This window comes from Amblyomma mixtum, chromosome 10 (assembly GCF_055824585.1).
Source record: "Amblyomma mixtum isolate Tamu chromosome 10, ASM5582458v1, whole genome shotgun sequence".
Lineage (NCBI taxonomy): Eukaryota > Metazoa > Arthropoda > Arachnida > Ixodida > Ixodidae > Amblyomma > Amblyomma mixtum.
In genome coordinates this window covers 124,310,979-124,328,637 of record NC_143021.1, presented here as the reverse complement: position 1 = coordinate 124,328,637, position 17,659 = coordinate 124,310,979, and the positions used below count along the sequence as shown (strand labels likewise).

General features: G+C 45.6%; 1 pseudogene; it reads right to left on the bottom strand.

The window, feature by feature from the left end:
* Positions 1 to 15,729: 15,729 nt before the first annotated feature.
* LOC149326853 (uncharacterized) overlaps positions 15,730 to 17,659 on the bottom strand; it is a 56,488-nt pseudogene continuing 54,558 nt past the window's right edge.

Sequence of the window (17,659 nt, the reverse complement as noted above, 5' to 3'; positions counted from 1 at the left end):
ACGGCCGTCCTGCACTGCAGATACAGGCCTTAAGTACAAACGCTAATGGGTAAATATTTGCAACCATAAAATAGCAGTAGGGAAACAAAACGTAAGAAAAGAAAACAAAATTACAGGGATGTCTATTGAGGTAAATGACGGTGCAAGCAATTTTCAAATTTGGGGAGATTGCCTATTTGCAGAAAGGCCTTAGGCAGGGAATTCCATTCTGTTATTGTTCTGGGGAAAAATGAATATTTAAAACAGTTAATACGGGCCATCATGGGTGTAACCTGGTAAGTGTGCTAGCTTTTTACAGGGCGACACGAGCGTTGTTGCAAAGAGAGGCTTGTGTTTAAGTTGAAGTGAATATTGCGCAAAAGATAAAGAAATTTTAGCCTGGTGATCTTCTTTCGTTTCGACAGGGAGTTGTAATTCATGTAGCATGTCAGTAACGGAATCAGTATATCTATATTCTCCAGATGGATCAGTATCTCCAGATGGCAGCTTACGCCGTTCGCGGATGGAATGCGGTACGCAGCTCATATACAGGTTATTAAGGAGGAGTTACTGAAGAGGAACTGTCGCATCATCGTCATGTATGTGACAGTTGTATATATTTATTTGGAAAATTTGTACAAGTGTATGTGGACGACAGGCCCGCTAATAAATTTTTCTCAAAATGAAACACTCCAAGAATTTCACCGCCTTTTCATTTAAGGTATACACATGTGGGCAGAGTGGGCGGAACCGAAAGTTTGTTACAGCGCAGCTACTAAGCGGCCGTTCGTTGGTTGAGCCGCGTCTCCGCCATCGGTGTAACCGAGCCAAACACCTATTAAATAAAAGAATAAAAAGATTGCCGCGACTGAAACTGTAACTGTTGTCGGCGTGAACAGATCAGCTTCTCTGGCCACTGCACGAGAGTACTATGCCATTGCCACAGTTTTTCTTTATTGCATTGATATCAAGCAGAACTTTTTGCTGGGCTAGTTGGTCCATTCTGACATTGGTGAAAACAGCGCGAGAGAAGAAGCGCGAAGGCGAAACGAGGAAGTGACAGGAAAGAGCGCTGACTGACAACTGAATTTATTGAGCGAAACTCGCGCAATATATAGGAAGGCAGTGCCAAAGATAGTCAGATGCAGTCACGTCACATTGTGCAAAGAGCCATTAAAGCGATAAAAAGAAAAGGTGAAAAAGCTAACAGTGAACTGAATATCAAAAGGGATGGGAACAAAATGAAATCTACACTCAATGACTATACACAGTTAATGTCACATGGTGTAAAGAGCCATAAAAACCGATAAAACATCCATAGCAGGTAACAAGTGTAAAACCGATAAAAAATGACGAAAAGAATTGTGGAAAGAATAAAAACTAACTGAATGTAACAACGTATGGCTAAAAACATGCACAGACCTTAACAATAAAACGATGAAACAGTGACACTCAACGATTGAAACACGCGTAGTCAACAATAAAAATTTAGCAATGTTGTTCCAAAAAGGCAAGTTCACTCCTGTACAATGATTTTGACGCGTCACTGACACATTCCAAGCCCTTTCTTTTTATAAAGAAAGCCTCCTTCAACTCCCGGGCTACGCTGTCTCTACTCCTATCAAGAACAACAGTTTCGCGTAATCGAGGCATGCATTTACAATCTTTGCAATGAAGCGCTAGATTAGAGCCAGTGCCTTTTTCAAGTGAGCGCTCATGTTCCCTTAAACGTTCGTTCAGGCACCTTCCGGTTTGACCCATATAAACTTTGTCGCATGTAAGCGGAATCTCGTAAATCACCCCTTCGCTACACCTGACGAACATGTTGGCATGCTTTACGCCACAGGTTTGCTGTCTTGGCTTTTCATTATTTATCCTGTGACACAACGTAGCTAGCTTGCAAGGGGCGGAAAAGACTACGGGAATCTCATATTTATTTGCAACCTTTTTCAAATTATGTGCTACCCGGTGGGAATACGGGATACCGGCTGGCCTCACCCTCCTATTGCTTTCCTGAGTAACGTTTTTCTTCTCGCCTTTAACTTTCTGAAGCAGAGCTTCAGTCACTGCCGAAATCACAGTGTGCGGAAAACCTGCCTGTTTAACCGTGCGGTCTGCAGTTGGAAGCTCTCTTGCATGCAATCAATGCTCGCACGATTTTGTTAGTGCAGATCCTAATCCTGATGTGGCTATGGCTCTTTTAACTGTTTTTGAGTGAGCTGACTCGTAGGACAACAGCTCTTTTTGACTTCGAGGCTTGTACATCCAACAGAATCTATCTCGTTCCAAGGAGAGTTCCAAGTCCAAAAACTGTAACTTGTTGTTTTGTGGAAATTCACAAGTGAATTCCAAACCATGGCTCAGTTCACTAAATGCATCTAGAATTTCATTTACAGTGGCTCTGTAAGCTGGTGCGTCTTGCTTGGTTAACACAACTAAACAATCGTCGACATACCGGAAAACCGACATACCTGGCACTGCCTTCCTATATATTGCGCGAGTTTCGCTCAATAAATTCAGTTGTCAGTCAGCGCTCTTTCCTGTCACTTCCTCGTTTCGCCTTCGGGCTTCTTCTTTCGCGCTGTTTTCACCAATGGCATTGATATCAAACCGGCTAACTCACCAAATCCTTTATTTATCGTCATCATCATTAGGTCCGCAAACTTATTAAAATCTCATCCGCCCACCTAACTTTCTGCTGCCCCCCGCCACCGTTGCCTTGTGTTTGAATCCACTTCGTTACCCTGAAGGACCAACGGTTTCTAGCCTTCCCATTGAATAACATGCCCTGCCAACCCCACTTCTTCCACTTGATTTCGAATAGGAGGTCATTACCACGCCTGATCCGTGGCTCACATTGCTCTCTTCCTGGCTCGGAAAACTACACAAATCATTTTTCTTTCCATAGCTCGTTGCGTTGTCCCTAACTTAAGTCGAACCCTCTTCGTTAGCCTCCACGCTGTTGCTCCATGGGTCAGTACCGGTAACATAAAGCAGCTTTATACTTTTCTATTGAGGGATGCTGGTAATCTGCGTTCATGACCTCAAAGAACCTGCCATAGACGCCCACATTGCAGTTTCCTTGCTAGGCTGTTGAACATTACTTTGGTTTTTTGAATGTTAATTTTTATAACCACTGTTCTGCTCTGCCTAACTCATTGCCCATGCTTTCCAGCTCATCTACTGGGTGACTGAGCAGGGTAATGTCATCAGCAATCGCAAAATTCTTAGGTGTTCTTCATAAACTCTTATCCCAAAATGTTCCCAATCTAGGCCTCGGAACACGTCCTCAAAATAGGCAGTGAATAGCATTTGTGATATCGTGTGCCCCTGGCAGACACCCGTTCTTACTGTAATTTTATTGTTGAGCTTATGAAGGACTATCGTACCTGTGCAGTCGTTAAAGATATCGTCCAGTATTTTCACATGTCTCTTCTGCACCCTGATTCCGCAATGCCTGGATGACAGCTGAGGTTTCCACTGAAACAAATGCTTTCTCGTAACAAATGAATGCTATAGATAGGGGTTGGTGCTACAGTGCGCATTTCTCTCTCATCTAATCGATAGTGTGAATATGGTCTACTGCTGAGCATCCTTTACGAAAGCCTGACTGGTCATTTCATTGATTTAAATCTGAAGTTGTCTAGATTCTGTTTGCGATTAACTTAGCAAATATCTGGCAGATGCTCTTGCGTCATAAAAATTCACTATAATCATCAGCAAATACCTTGTAGAACGGGCAGTATGCTGATCGGTATATAATTTTTCAAGGCGTTCACGTCTCCTTTCTTATGAATTATGACAAAGTTAGCTTTCTTCCATTTTTTCTTTTCCTTTATTTCTGCGCAATTCAAGAGCGAGGAAAAGGTTTTTTGCCACCTGACAGTGGCCTGCTTTTGCTCAACAATAAAACATCTTTAAACACTAAAGCACTGTATCGCATTTATAAGGACTAGTACATTGTGGATAGTATAGAAAGTATAGGCATGCTCGAGGTTATAAGGCATTGAGTCTGCAGGATCGCGGTTTTTTCTCGCAGAACGTACCCTCCGTCATTCAAGAGATCGGCTACTACCTTATCCTCAAGAACTGATGGTGATGATGTCCTTGGGCTGCTTGCCCCTTTGCATTGCTCCTAAGGCTTTCTACTTCCTCTTTACTCGTGGGATATCCCATTGCTCTGCGCTCCTGCAGCTCTCATTAACGTTTTGATTAGACTGGCTACTGTACAGATTCGTGTTTGACCCTTCGGCTGCATTAGCCACCTTATCCATATTACTAATGACATTGCACTCTTTGTGTCATAGCGAATACATCTAGTTTTTTTTCCTATGCCTATTTTCCCTTTCACTGCTTTTAAGCAACCTTCGTTCTTCACAGCAGGCTAGATTTCCCACATTAAACTGCCTTATGTCGGCTAAATTGAGCTTATTCGTTAACTCTAATAGATCTGCCGGCTGTATTCTCTCCGTAGGGTTAGGCACTTTCATGCTTTGGCATTTCTTAATCAGATCTCTTTCTCATGAGGTAGCTTGCCGGTATGCTGTCGAACCATCCTACTGGCTACTCTACTGCGCACATCGAAATAATAGCCGTGACATTATATTAGATTGTTTGAACAATAATATGGTCTTTATCAGTTAGAGCTAAATATCTGTTATGCAGCGACAACTTGAACTCCTCTACTTTCCTTCATACGGCTAAGACATTAATTGGCTTCCACTTCACTAATTTCTTTCATTCTCTCTCCCTTCAGGTCTAAGCTAACTCGAGACTTTACCATTATGCGGTCGCTACAATGCACCAATCAGAGGACCTCTACATCCTGCACAATTCCATGTTGAGCGCATAGTATGAAGTATATTTTGTTTGTAGTCTCAGCACTGAGTCTTTTCCACGTCCACTTCTTGTTGAGTAGGCCTTGAGATTGAGCTAGTTGGTGAACAGATATTGTAAAAGGAATACAATAGCGCACCAAAACGAGGACCAGGACGCCCAAAAGACAGGACAAGCGCCACCAACCAAATGATTTTATCAACAGATAATAAAATCAGTTGGTAGTTGACGCTTGCCCTGCAGTTCGCGCGTTCTGGTCCTCATTTTCTTGCACCATTCTATTCCTATTACGACTTCATGCTCCTTCGTTTCCGGAAAATGGTTTTCATGATGCGTAAAATATTTCTCCCAGCGAACCTCACTTATAAATCCCCCGTGGTATTCTTGGAATCTATTCTATAGTCGCCTACCGCCTGGTCTCTGGCCTGCGTCTTCCATACCGTCGCATTGAAGTTTTCTATTAGTACAGTGTACTGTGATTTTACTTTGTTCATTGCCGATTCCACGTGTTGATAGAATCTTTCAACAATCTGGTCATCATTGATTGATGTAGGCGCCTAGGCTGCCCCACCTTCAGCTTGTACCACTTATTAAGCCTAATTACGATAGCTGCCACCCTTTCTTTAATAATGTAGAACTCCTTCCTGTTGCCAGAAATATACTGATTAATGAGAAATCCTACACCTAGTCCTCGCCTGTCCGCTAATCCACGATAGCGGACATATTATTCCGCTATGCCGAAGCATTTTGTGGTGTTAAACTGCAACGCGTACTTGTTTTACTCTGTTGGAGCGACAAATACAACGCGCACTTGCTCTTTCCGTTGCACATCGTCGTCTTCAGCAAATATTTGCGTTTTCGAAAAGTAGAGGAGGACATGTGATGAGATTCCAGTTGCCCTTTGTCTTGTCCACCATTCAGTTCAATTTTATATAAGAAAAAGCTGTCATCCTAAAATCTTTCCCAATTCCATTTTTTATCTATTCACGTTAAAAATAACCTGTAAACAAAACATCCTAAACAGTGCAAGTATATCCCAGAATTCATTAGTTACCATTAGTCACCGGTTTCCCAGAGTCTGATTCATTCTTAATTTAAAACACTTAATCTGCACTCATTTTTTTTACCTCAAAACGTTCTTCACCATCTCGTGGTCGCCGCCTGTGTCTCTGCCAGTTGCCCGCATTGGGTAAGAGCCACTAAGTCCTTGGAGATAGTAACAACAGCCGACAAGTGTCATAACTATTCAAAATAGTCTCAGCAAGTTATATATAAAGAGTTAGCGACGCAACAGGTGGAAATGCATCGTCTGCCGCTGCTCGTAACTGAGCTCCCCAAGCAGAGGCCGCCGCCGAGAGGACCCTGCCGTTAGCGCCGCCGAAGCACAGCCTCATAGCCACCGCCGAGAGCACCCAGGAATACGTAGTGCCAAAGGCATGTTGACTCCTTCAAGAGGTCCCTTTTCTTCATCCCAAAAGAGTTTGCGTAGAAACTAAAGAATTTTTGGAACTGTACACACTCACACGTGTCTATAAAGTGTTTTACCTGAATATATCGCAAAACCATGACATTACAAAGCCGCACTCCTTGATTTATCTATTATCGTAATCGCCTTTAAAAAGTGTATTTTCATTAATGTAATGAAGGCATTTACGCGCAAAATCAGCTCCGCGCTGTGTCAGCGCATGGTGTATTTTTTTACGGGTGCAAAAAAAAATTTAAACTCATAATCCTTCCTTTTAAAAGTTGCGGCACAGAAAGGAGTCATCTATGACGCAGGATAGAGAAAAAGTGCCTTGCAAATGTTGGCACGCAACTAACGTCTTCAAACTTAGGGGTTCAGTGCTCTCAACCTGCAACGCTTCAACTATTTTTCAGTGGCATTCGGCAGTAGTTCGTATGCAAAACAAACAATGGGAGGCGCGGAGATTTCCTCAGTTTGGGTGGAATCCTAGGCCACGGGTTTCAATATATAAGCAACAGCCAGTTAAAATAAAGTGAATGAATGACTGAAAAACTTTGTTGTCACAAGTGTTCTCCCAGCGTATAGGTGGAGCCCTCAGTCCAGGGCCCCAGTGGCCCTTGCAGTCTTGCGAGCCCTGTCGATCAGCTTGAGCTGCTCTTCAGGCTTCGAGCTGGACAGCGCAGCCTCCCACGGCTCCGGTGTTGGTGTGTTGTTTATCGGCGCTGCCTGCATTTTCTGACAGGCCCATGTAACGTGGTAAAGCGTTGGGTGTTCACCGCATAGCGGACATTTGTTGTCATATCGGGAAGGATAGATTTTGCGGAGTAAACTCAGATTTGGATATGTATCAGTACGCAGTTGTCTACAGGCAACCGACTGCTCTCTACTAAGGTCTTTGTGGTCTTTGTACCGTCTAGCGACTGCGTCCAGTTCCCCTTCGGTGCGCGCCTCCCGGTTGGCGTATGCTCGGGCGTTGGCATCCGTACGTTGGTTCCCTTTGACAGCCTCACGGCCTGTGTCCACGTGATGAAGCATCTCGTAAAGGTTATTGTCCTCGCCTTGAGTATGCGAATGGCTGCAGTGGATATGCGCCCACTGCTTTACCTCCTGCATGCCTCTTGCGAGTCCGTAATGATGTGTGCATGTGGCTCGTCACCCTGCTGGATGATGGCGTGTGCAACTGCTGCTTCCTCAGCCTCGAGGTTGCTGTTGGTTTTTATCGAGGCGCAGTTGATTTCCCTGAGCTGGTGATCCACCACGCTGGCTACCGAGCCGTATCGGTGTCTGTATGTGGTTGCGTCAAAGTATAATACGTCTTTTGTCCCGGCGAAGCTTCTTTCGTCGAATTCGGATCTTGCCTTTCTTCTCGCCTTATGTATATCTGAATGCATGTTGTTCGCAATCGTACTGATCTCAGTGATCCTCCTGATTTCATTTGGTACGCTCGCTGTGCTGTTGATTTGTTTCAAAGCGTCCCTCATGCCTAGAAACCGCTGCGTATTTCTGCCCATTTTGGACAGCAGAATTCTTGTTTTCTGCGCGAGAAGGTGGGCCTCCATAATTTCTTGTACTGTGTTGTTTATGCCCAGTTTAAGGAATTTAGCCATCGAAGTGGTGACCGGCAGTCCGAGAGCGCATTTGTATGCTTTCCTAAGAATTGCCTCTAACTGCTCCTTTTCTCGCTCGAGCGGTCTCTGATAGGGGACGCCGTATGAGTTCCTACTGACCATGAGGGCTTGTACTAGCCTACATGTGTCTTCCTCCTTCATACATCTTTTTCTGTTGGAAATTCTTGCAATCATCCTGGTGATCTGTGCTGTGGTATTTGCTAGCTGTCTGATCGTGTGATCAATAGGCCGGTTGCTTTGGATCCACATGCCAAGGATCCTAACTTTCGATACTTCCCGAATCTTCGTTTCCCCTATGTAGATATCTGTGGAGTTTTGCAGATCACACCCTTTTCTGTAGACTCTGAGCACCTCGGATATGTCAGGGGAGCATGCAAGTCCGCAGTGTCGGCCGTATGCGTTGGCCGTGTCTGCTAGTCGTTGAAGAAGCTCTTGTTTTTCTCCAAAGGATCCTCTTGTCACCCAGATTGTGATATCATCTGTGTAGATGGCATGCCTGATTCCTTCAATTTCTTCGATCGTCCTTGCTAAGGCAATCATTGTAATGTTAAAATGCATAGGGGATAGCACAGAGCCTTGCGATGTTCCTTTTTTAGGGGTGTTGAAAGTGTCAGCCCTGATGCGTCCTATTCCAATGGTAGCGGTTCTGTTAGGAAGGCTTTCATTTGGTTGAATATTCCCTGCCCGCAACCCAGTTTGCTGAGCCCCTCCAGCACAGCCCTGTGACTGATGTTGTCGAAGGCCGATTCAACATCGAGAGCGAGCAAGAAGTTTTCTCCATATTTTAGGAAGGTATTAAGCACCTCCTTCTTTATCTGCAGGAGAACCTCATGTGTTGATAGGTATTTTTGGAGTCCAAACATCGCGTGCAGCATGAGGTAGTTGCCCTCAAGGTGGATCTGCAACTTGTGATGCAGAACTCTCTCGTACACATTTCCCAAGCTTGATGTTAACGAAATGGGTCTAAGATTTTCCAGGTTTGGAGCCTTTCCAGACTTCGGAATCATTACTACTTCTTGATTCATATTGCAGCGAAGAAGCTTACACACAGAGAAGGAACACGCAAAAAAAAAACACGGTGCGTGTTCCTTCTCTGTGTGTGTGTGCTTCTTCGCTGCAATATCAATCAAGAATGTTACCAACTTGCCCAAAAACGTGTTTTACTCAAGTATATTACTACTTCTGCATGTCGCCAATCGTTCGGGAGGGTCCCCTGTTCCAAGTGTTTATTCACGAATTCCATGAATATATTGATTGAATTGTCATCCAGATTCCTTATCATGGCACTGTTGATGTCATCCTTCCCTGGTGTTGTGTTCTTTGTGGCGGACATCACAGCCTGTGTGACTTCTTCTATGGTAAAGGGTTCGTCCAGAGCGGGATTCGCTTCACCCGTGCATGCCAAGCTGCTGTCGGCGTGTGTTGCATAGCCGATGTAGAGCTGCTTGATGTTCTGTAGCATTTCCTCGTCAATGCCTTGGAATTGGTGCGCGAACCTTTGGGTCGTCTTATGAGTTTCGGATTTTCTCGTGGTTGGGTCTATGAGAGCCCTTAGCAAGGCCCATGTCTTGGCCCAACCTAGAGTCTCCTGCAGTTCGTTGCATGTTTGGTTTGACTTTTCCTCCGTCTTAGTAGGCCCCATCTGGCGTTACAAAGGTGTTAAAGATGTGTGCTCACGTCGGGTGTGTTGGTAGGGAGGGCGACCTTTCGGGTTAGTTTTTGGCAGTCTGTCTTGATTATTGCGACCCAGCCTTTAATGTCCGTGATCTCAGCTTCTTCAGACTGTGCCCTGGATTTTATATAGACTTCCCAGTTTGTCAGTCTAGCCTGGCCATGTTTTCTCCAGGTCCGGAGGGTTTCTATATGGATGCGCAATATGCAGCGTTCACTGCCTAGAGTTTTCCCGTTATTTTCCCATTTTGCGTGCCTTACCCCTCTGACGAATGATAAGTCTGGACATGAATCTCGGCTTATGCTGTTCCCCACTCGCGTGGGTTGGGTGTGGTCAGTGATGAGGGTGAGCCTTCTACGAACAGCTTCTGTAGCTAGATCTCTGCCTTTCTGGGTTTCCCGAACGTAGCCCCAGCTTTTATGCCAGGCATTAAAGTCCCCCAGAATGACGAGACAGTTATTGGGTGCTGCTTCTTCTGCCTTGCCTAGCCGGTAGCTGAAATTGGCTTTCGTCTGGCTTGGCGGGCTGTACACGTTAAGCAGGAGGGTGCGTTCTTGGCTTCTCTTTTGGGTGATGATTTCTATAAGGACGTGATCAATGTCCGTTTCGTCGATGACGTGTCTGATTGTGGTGACCGCTTTCGCAACCAGCGTGGCAACCTTGCTTTGCCCCTGCCCCTCGTAGACGGAGTACCCCGCGAGAGTGAGTGAGCAGCCGGTTTCCTGTAGGGCGATTATGTCTGGCGGAGAGGTGCAATTTGTGATGTGTTGTTTAAGAACACACTGCTTTTGGCCGGTCCCACGGCAGTTTCACTGCCATATTTCGAAGGTTTCCAACTTGACCCAGCGTTTACGGTCACTCGCCATACTGAGATGGCCTGTTATAGGGTTTGCTCTGGATTTCATGGCTTTGAATTGTTCTGGGCGCTCTCTATCCTTGTGCGTCTCGTCTTCGATGTTTGAGATGAGGTTGCTAACATTTGCCAATGCGTTGTTAACCGCCACCATGGCAGTCGTGAATTTCTGCCGCCCTATAGCTGTCGCTTGATCTTCTGTTTGCGAGTTCGTGTTGTTCTGCCTTGTTCTTTGGGCCTTTAGATCGTCTAAAAGATCGTTCAGTTTCTGTCTCAGCTCGGCGTTTTCTGCCCTGAGCGTCTGAGTTATTTGCCTTAGCTCTTAAACTTCCTCGTTAGGTTGCCCATTAGCGTTGTTAGCTATCACTGTTGTCGGTCTGTTCGTGTTTTTTGTAGCAGTGGGAGAGGAAGGAAAAAGATGCTCTCTCCAGCTCACCCTGTTTTCTTACTCGTTTTTTTGTGTGGTCTTCTTATGCTCCTGCTTCTTTTTGGTTTCCGGAGCCTCCCGAGTCCTGGGCGCCGATCGCGACTTCGATCCTGGTCTTGATGCCGATCTGGACCCGGATGTCGAACTGTAGTCCTCGCTGGACCAGCGTTTCCGGCCTCGTCCGCCTCCACCATTGCCTCCGTCGCCCTTGTATACACCTCCTGGTTCCTATTTTTTTCTCGTCCATGGTCTCGGTTACCTGAGGCGTTCCTTGCACTCCTCTGGCCCTGTAAGATGCACTTCCGTGCATAGCGCACGCCTGGGCTCGCTGGAGTTTCCGTCCTTGATCACTCGATCGGTGCATCTACAGCAGACGACGAAGTCTGGTTTGGGGCACACGCCCGCCTTATGTCCGCCCTATGCCCGTATTGAAGGACTCCGGAAATTTCGATCGCCTGGGGTTCTTTACCGTACAGGAAGGGAGGAAGTGGGAGTGAAAGAAGAAAGACAAAGAGGGTTCGTATTGAAGAGAATGAAAAATGTATTCGGGGAAAGAAAATTGCGCAGTAACTGCCTCGAAAATCTCTGTGGACTCCCGTCATCCGTTTGTAGAGGGAGGGAGGAAGTGGGAGTGAGAGAAGAAGCAGAAAGAGGGACCGTAGTGAAGAAAATGAATTTGAGGAAAGGAAATTACGGAGGAGGCTGCGCCGCTGCGCGGAGGAGAGGCAACAGTTGGCACGATTCCAGCGCACTGACGGACATGGCGAGCATGATCCATTAAAGGCTTTCGCCTTCAAAAGCTGTGTCCTGCACCGTGCAACTTATCAAGATTCTTCCCTATCGCGTTCAAGAAAAAGAACTGTGAATGCAGATAAGGACGAACAGCGCAATGCAAGAAAGGCGCCACTGGCATTGTGCGCAAAGTTTATTTGTCACACAGCAGTTCCCATATGGGTGAATGTGAATCGGTCTTTCTAAGAGAGAGCGAAAGAGCTGACGTTCTTCTTGAAAACAAGGTAACTGCACAGAAAACACGGACAACACAAACAGAAGTGGAAGGGACGCGGGCAGACTGACAACTGAATTTTTTTTTTGTATGAAAGATGGTAAACGAAGATATTGACAATCTTTCTGGTGAGTTTTCCCACGCTGAAAAACATTGTTGTGCCTGCGAAAAAAAAATTGAACTTTCTCCTTGCACTCCTAGACAAGACGTTCGTGCGGCCAATCATAGAGTACGCAAGTGCAGTGTGGAGTCCTCATCAAAAGGGTTTAAAACGGAAACTGGAAAGATTGCAGAGGATGTCAGCACGTTTTATATGCTCTAAATACCGCCGCACTGATTCAGTCACAGCAATGCTAAAAGAGTGTCAGTTAGAATCACTAGAAGTAAGAAGAACAAAGCAGAAAATGAAACTTTGTTTGTGATAATGAATGAGAAAGTCAAAGTTTATTTATTTATTTATTTATTTATTTATTTATTTATTTATTTATTTATTTATTTATTTATTTATTTATTTACCCTAAAGACCCAGAAGAGGGCATTACATAGGGGGGGGGAATGATTAAAACATCACTATGCTACACCTCCCCTGAAGCGTTGCCGTCGGAAAAATCACAGTAAGGTATTACAACCTATTATTACACGTACTGATGTCTATCGCTACTCCTTTTTTCCCGATGCTGTAGAAATTTGGAATCAACTACCAAGTGACGTTGTGGACCAAACAGATGTATACAAATTTGTGATAGGTGTGAACGCGTTCCTGGAAGATTGCTATGCAAATCTGTAATTCTGTGCATTTGAGTGTTGCTTTTTTAGCGAAGATAATTGTACTTGTCTGTATATGTTTCCCTCCCTGTAATGACCTTCATGCAGAGGGTTAACAGTATGAATAAATAAATAAAAATAAAGACAGAAATTTTGGGCGCGCACAGCGACGCCATACATTACAGTTGTTCCTGGCGTGTATTATAAAGACAAAAAATCGCGTTTTTTTTTCAGCGCTTCTTGCGTCGAACTTTCAGATTTTGAGGGGCAATTTCTGGGTGTGAGGATGCGATAGCAACTAATTGGCAGCCTAGACCACGTGGTGTTTTTTTTTTTCCCCGAACAAAACTCAGTTGTGAGTGCGCGCGTTTTCTGCACATCTGTTTCGTTGCGCTTGTTTTCTGCCGCAGTAACGCCATTTTCAAGAAGCACATCCGTCTACTAACCCAGCTTGCCGCTCTACTACAGAAGAGGTTGCAAAAAATAATGCTGGAATCCTTTCAAAAAAAAAAACGCGGAAGGGAGATCATTCAAGACTGGAATATTTAGAAGGCCAGTGACAGGTACGTGGGCACGCTCCCAGTTTCATTACCTCAGGAGGAAATAACGTTTCTCGAAGATTTTATGAATTACAGGAATGTTTTCATTCTTGCTGCCGCTTTATAATGGTTCGATTATTTTCGTATTTATACTTTTACCATTGACACCGCTTTTGCCACGAGTGTTTTACTTTGGATTACCCATGGCCTGCTTTTGGAATGTCGTCCACTGTTCTGTACTGCGCCGTCGCCTGCTTCTTTGTCTGATATTGTCAGATAAAATTAGCGTGAACCGCCAATAGGAGCGCGACGACGGACTGGAAACGGCGAGATAGGTGCCGCCTCTCGAGATCTCCGCACATGCGCAAACTTTCGCCTTCTGGCGACCATTCCGCTGACAGTAGCGCGGGCCGCGCGTTGCCGGGTTTTCTTTATGCATGACACATGCTACGCGTCAAATATGCCAGTGCTATCCACCTTGCCCCTTAATCCGCTGGAGCGCTCTTCACTGGCAACATTCATCGGCAATATAGTCAAGTTTCTCTCTTACGTACACCGTTCCATGCGACCAATTTGAATTTTGAAATATGATAGGTCATGCGATTCGGCTGCGGCTCGAAGTACGCTGCTGACGAAACGAAATCAGAGCAGCAGACGCTCTGGAGTAAGGGCTACTCTAGGCGCTCCTTCCGCGAAGAAAGACAGACAACCAGCGCGCAGGCCTATTCAAGTTGTGCAACAAGGCAGGTCGAGGGTGTGTGTGCTGAATCTATAGGCCGCTCTGCTACACAAGTTCCTCATTAGCGACCAGCTAGTGTGCCGCCGAGCCCACTCATAGCTTTGTCGTGGGGCGTCTCGGTGATTTTTTTTTTCAGCCAGTGATCACGCACCTGACATGAGACGGTGAAGCAAAAAATTATCTGCGATTTCATCGGTTTGCAGGGAGCGAGAAGCTGTACTCTCATGTGTTACTTTAAAAATATCACTCGAGCTATGACTGTTCGCTCAGTAGATCAGTACGCTATCATGGAACGAGTCGGCAAACTCTACGAGAGTAGCTGCATGCGCACGAAGCACACGACTGGGTCACCGTCATCTCCAAGTATGTTCCTTAAGCTGCGCACGGCCGGCGGTTGTTTTCTGCAGTTATCGCATTGTTTGGAACGTTCAGAGCGATCCACGTGACGTTAATTGCATGCAGTATGCTCAGCGTTTGCTGCGAATCTCAAACTAAACATTTTACTCGTTCCTCTATTAGAGAGGCTGGTAGTATCTGATGCTGTTCGTTTCAGAGCGCTCTGTGCGCTAAGAGGCACGCAGCGCAATCAACCGGCTAAAACCAGGCACTTTTACTACATTCGGCTGGCTCTTCCCAAGCGCTCGCCTCTGCTGAGGTGGCCTCGAGGCGTTCCGAATTTCTTCGCATAGCGTTTGGATACCTTGGAAAATTCAGAGCAACAAAGGGATGAGCAGAAAGGAAGAAGAGACAGACGAGCCGAACTCGCCCAGCTCAGCACAATTGGGAGAGAGAGAGACTCTTTAATGAAATACAGAGAATTTAGCCGGCGTTTCAATATTGCTTGCATGCTACTCTGCGTAGGGAGGGGAATTTTGGAGATAAAGACAGAAGGAGAGCAGCGTGGAAGAGGTAAAAAAAAAACGAAGATAAAATGCGGCCATGAAATGGGTACTAAGGATGCAATGGTGAGTATTGGTGTAACCTATGGAATGATGGAGTGCATAGTCCGACAAATGGGCTGACGAAGTTCACTGCATGAAGAACGCATGAAGGTAACCTGCAAGCGAATTTAAACCTTATCGAGATGTCCAATGTCTTTTAAATATGTAAATAGAAAGTTCATTGCAAGTCTCTTTTCCCTGAAGCAGGCTAAGGGACCTAAAACTTTGTCTGTTGTTAGGGGCACTGGGCACAGCTTCTGCATGCAATGTTCATAGTACGCACGGTCGTTAGCATACGCAGGGCACTCAAGCAGAATATGTTCCACAGTTTCTATCTAGGCACAGTTGTCACAATGCAGACTGTTCATTTGTCCAAAACGGTATCGCAATCCGTTTGTATACGCAGCATTCAGACGAAATCGGTGATAAGGTGTTTCCAGATGTCGAGGAATTCTGGGTGAGAGTCTTGATCTAAGATGTGGGTCGATTGAGTGAAGAAATTGGTACTGATGTGTCGGCAAACTCCAAAGCCGATACGTTCCTTCGTAAGCAAAACTTTTAGCCATTTGGAACGCATCAGATTTCGTGAAAAAAGTTAGAATGTATCTCCGATGTTGATGGCCCTCACGGGCCGCTTCATCTGCTTTTTCATTAGCCAGAATGCCACAGTGAGCAGGTACCCACCGGAATGTTATGCAGTGGCCTGCGGCAATAGCTAAATGATGTAGATACCCGATGTCCAGGGAAACTGGCTGATGATTTCGTTTCTTTAGCAGGTTGGCCAGGATCTCCAGAGATGCTTTTGAATCGGTGAAGATAAGCCAACGGCCGGCGGTTCGGCGCAGGATGTAAGAAACAGCTTCCTTATTGCCGTGAAGCTCAGCTGTCGTAGAGGATGTCCTCCACTGCAGCCTGTAAGAAAGGGCATGGCCTGTTGAGGGCATATAAAGGCCACGAGAAGAGGTTTCTTTTGTAGTTGAACCATCGGTGAAGATACGAGTGTGCTGCGTATATTCTTCAAGTAGGCGAGAGTAGCTTGCAGAAGCGCTGCCTGTGGCATGCGGCTCTTTGCATTCACTGCTGGAACAGACTTCTTCACCTTTGGAGGAGACAGTGTCCATGGAGGAAAGGCCAGAGGTAGTAGTTTGTGGCTGCTTAATAGTAGGGAGGGGCAAGAGGTGCACTGCCTGGCCAAAGCTAGAGTTGCTGTGAGTTAGGTGGACACGGTGTAGGAAGTGCTTTTTCCCTTGCAGGACATGGCAGAGATGGGTACGCATAGTTTCCTGGGCGGCAATCACCTCTAGTGGGAGACTTCCTGCCTCCGCTACTGTTCCTGATGCAGAGGAACTCTTTGGGAGGCCAAGACATATTCGCAGGCAGTTGTTCCGTGCGGCATTGAGAGTCGTATTGCTTGTTTTAGATAATCTTTGACATTTTTCTAGCGCTAAGACAACAAGGACGAAAAAGGAACAGACAAGGACGAGCGCTACTTCCAACTGTTTATTTCGTAAAACCGCAAGTGCTTAAAAGAGTTCTCGAACGCTTTTATGACACCGCAGTAAATTGCACGTGCGCGATTACACAGTATAGCTACCGAGACTAACAGAACTATGAAGATATAAGTGCACGATTACGTTGATACCCTGAGGAAGGCAAGTTCTTTTTTTGACAATGAAATAGACGGTGAGCTTACACAATTGCTACCCAGTGATGCTATGTTCTGTGCTTCTATAATCTCTCGGGTTATTTGATCGCGACTAAGTCCGATGATGTGGCACTGATTTAACAATGGAGTACAATTACGGCACTTACTGCAGTGAATGGCTAGGTTGCTTCCGTAGGAATTTTTAACATTGTTGTTGTGCTGGCGTAGCCGGTCATTGAGACAACAGCCCGTTTGCCCAACATACTTTTTGCCACAAGATAGAGGGATGCAGTACACAAAAGAGTCTACAAAGTCCACGTACGCTGTTTGGTGTTTGATGCCACATAATTGTTTGACAGAAGAGTAGGGTTTCGTCAGCTTGCAAAGTTTGTTAAGCTTGTTAGGGGCCGTGAAAACAACTCTATCATCTGCTTTCTGCACTACCTTTTTCAAGTTGTGGGAAACAGTGTGCACGTAAGGGAACACAGCAACCTTTTTTCTCTCACTAGACTGATTTGCGATTTCGTCACGACCGTTCAGGTTCCTAAGGACGCGTTCTGCTACCGAGACCTGAAGTGGAACCGGGTAGCCAGCGGCGGATAACCGGTTCACTTGTTTTTGGAAACTACGGGGCATGCAGCGGTGGCAAGATTTTGTCAATGCGTTTCTGAAACAAAGTGCAATCACTCCTCGCTTTACCAGCTTAGAGTGGGCGGAGCGGAAAGCTAAGAGAGGTTTATTGCCGCGAGGTTCGTAGCTCCAGCAAACGTGGTTGTCGGTGAGTGAAAAGTTAATATCGAGGAAGCGGATTTCCCCGTCAGATGGTAGTTCATGGGTTAGTTTTAGTGGGCTGAGATTATTCTGGAAGGCTAGTAAAATCTGGCTAGCTTCGTGTTGAAGGGAGTTCTGGTCACAGTCAAGAAAAACTAAAAAGTCATCCACAAATCTAAACACCTTAAAAACCTTTGAACCCTCCAAATACCGCTGGAGGGCTCTGTCATGGTAGCTTAAAAACAGATCGCTGAGCACCGGTGCTATACAGGAGCCTATACATACACCTTCCTTTTGTAGGAAGGGTTGGTTGTTCCAGGAAATAAAAGTATTTTTCAGGTAGAACTGCAAAAGTTCAAGAAAGCCGCTACACGAAACCCCGGCATCATTTTG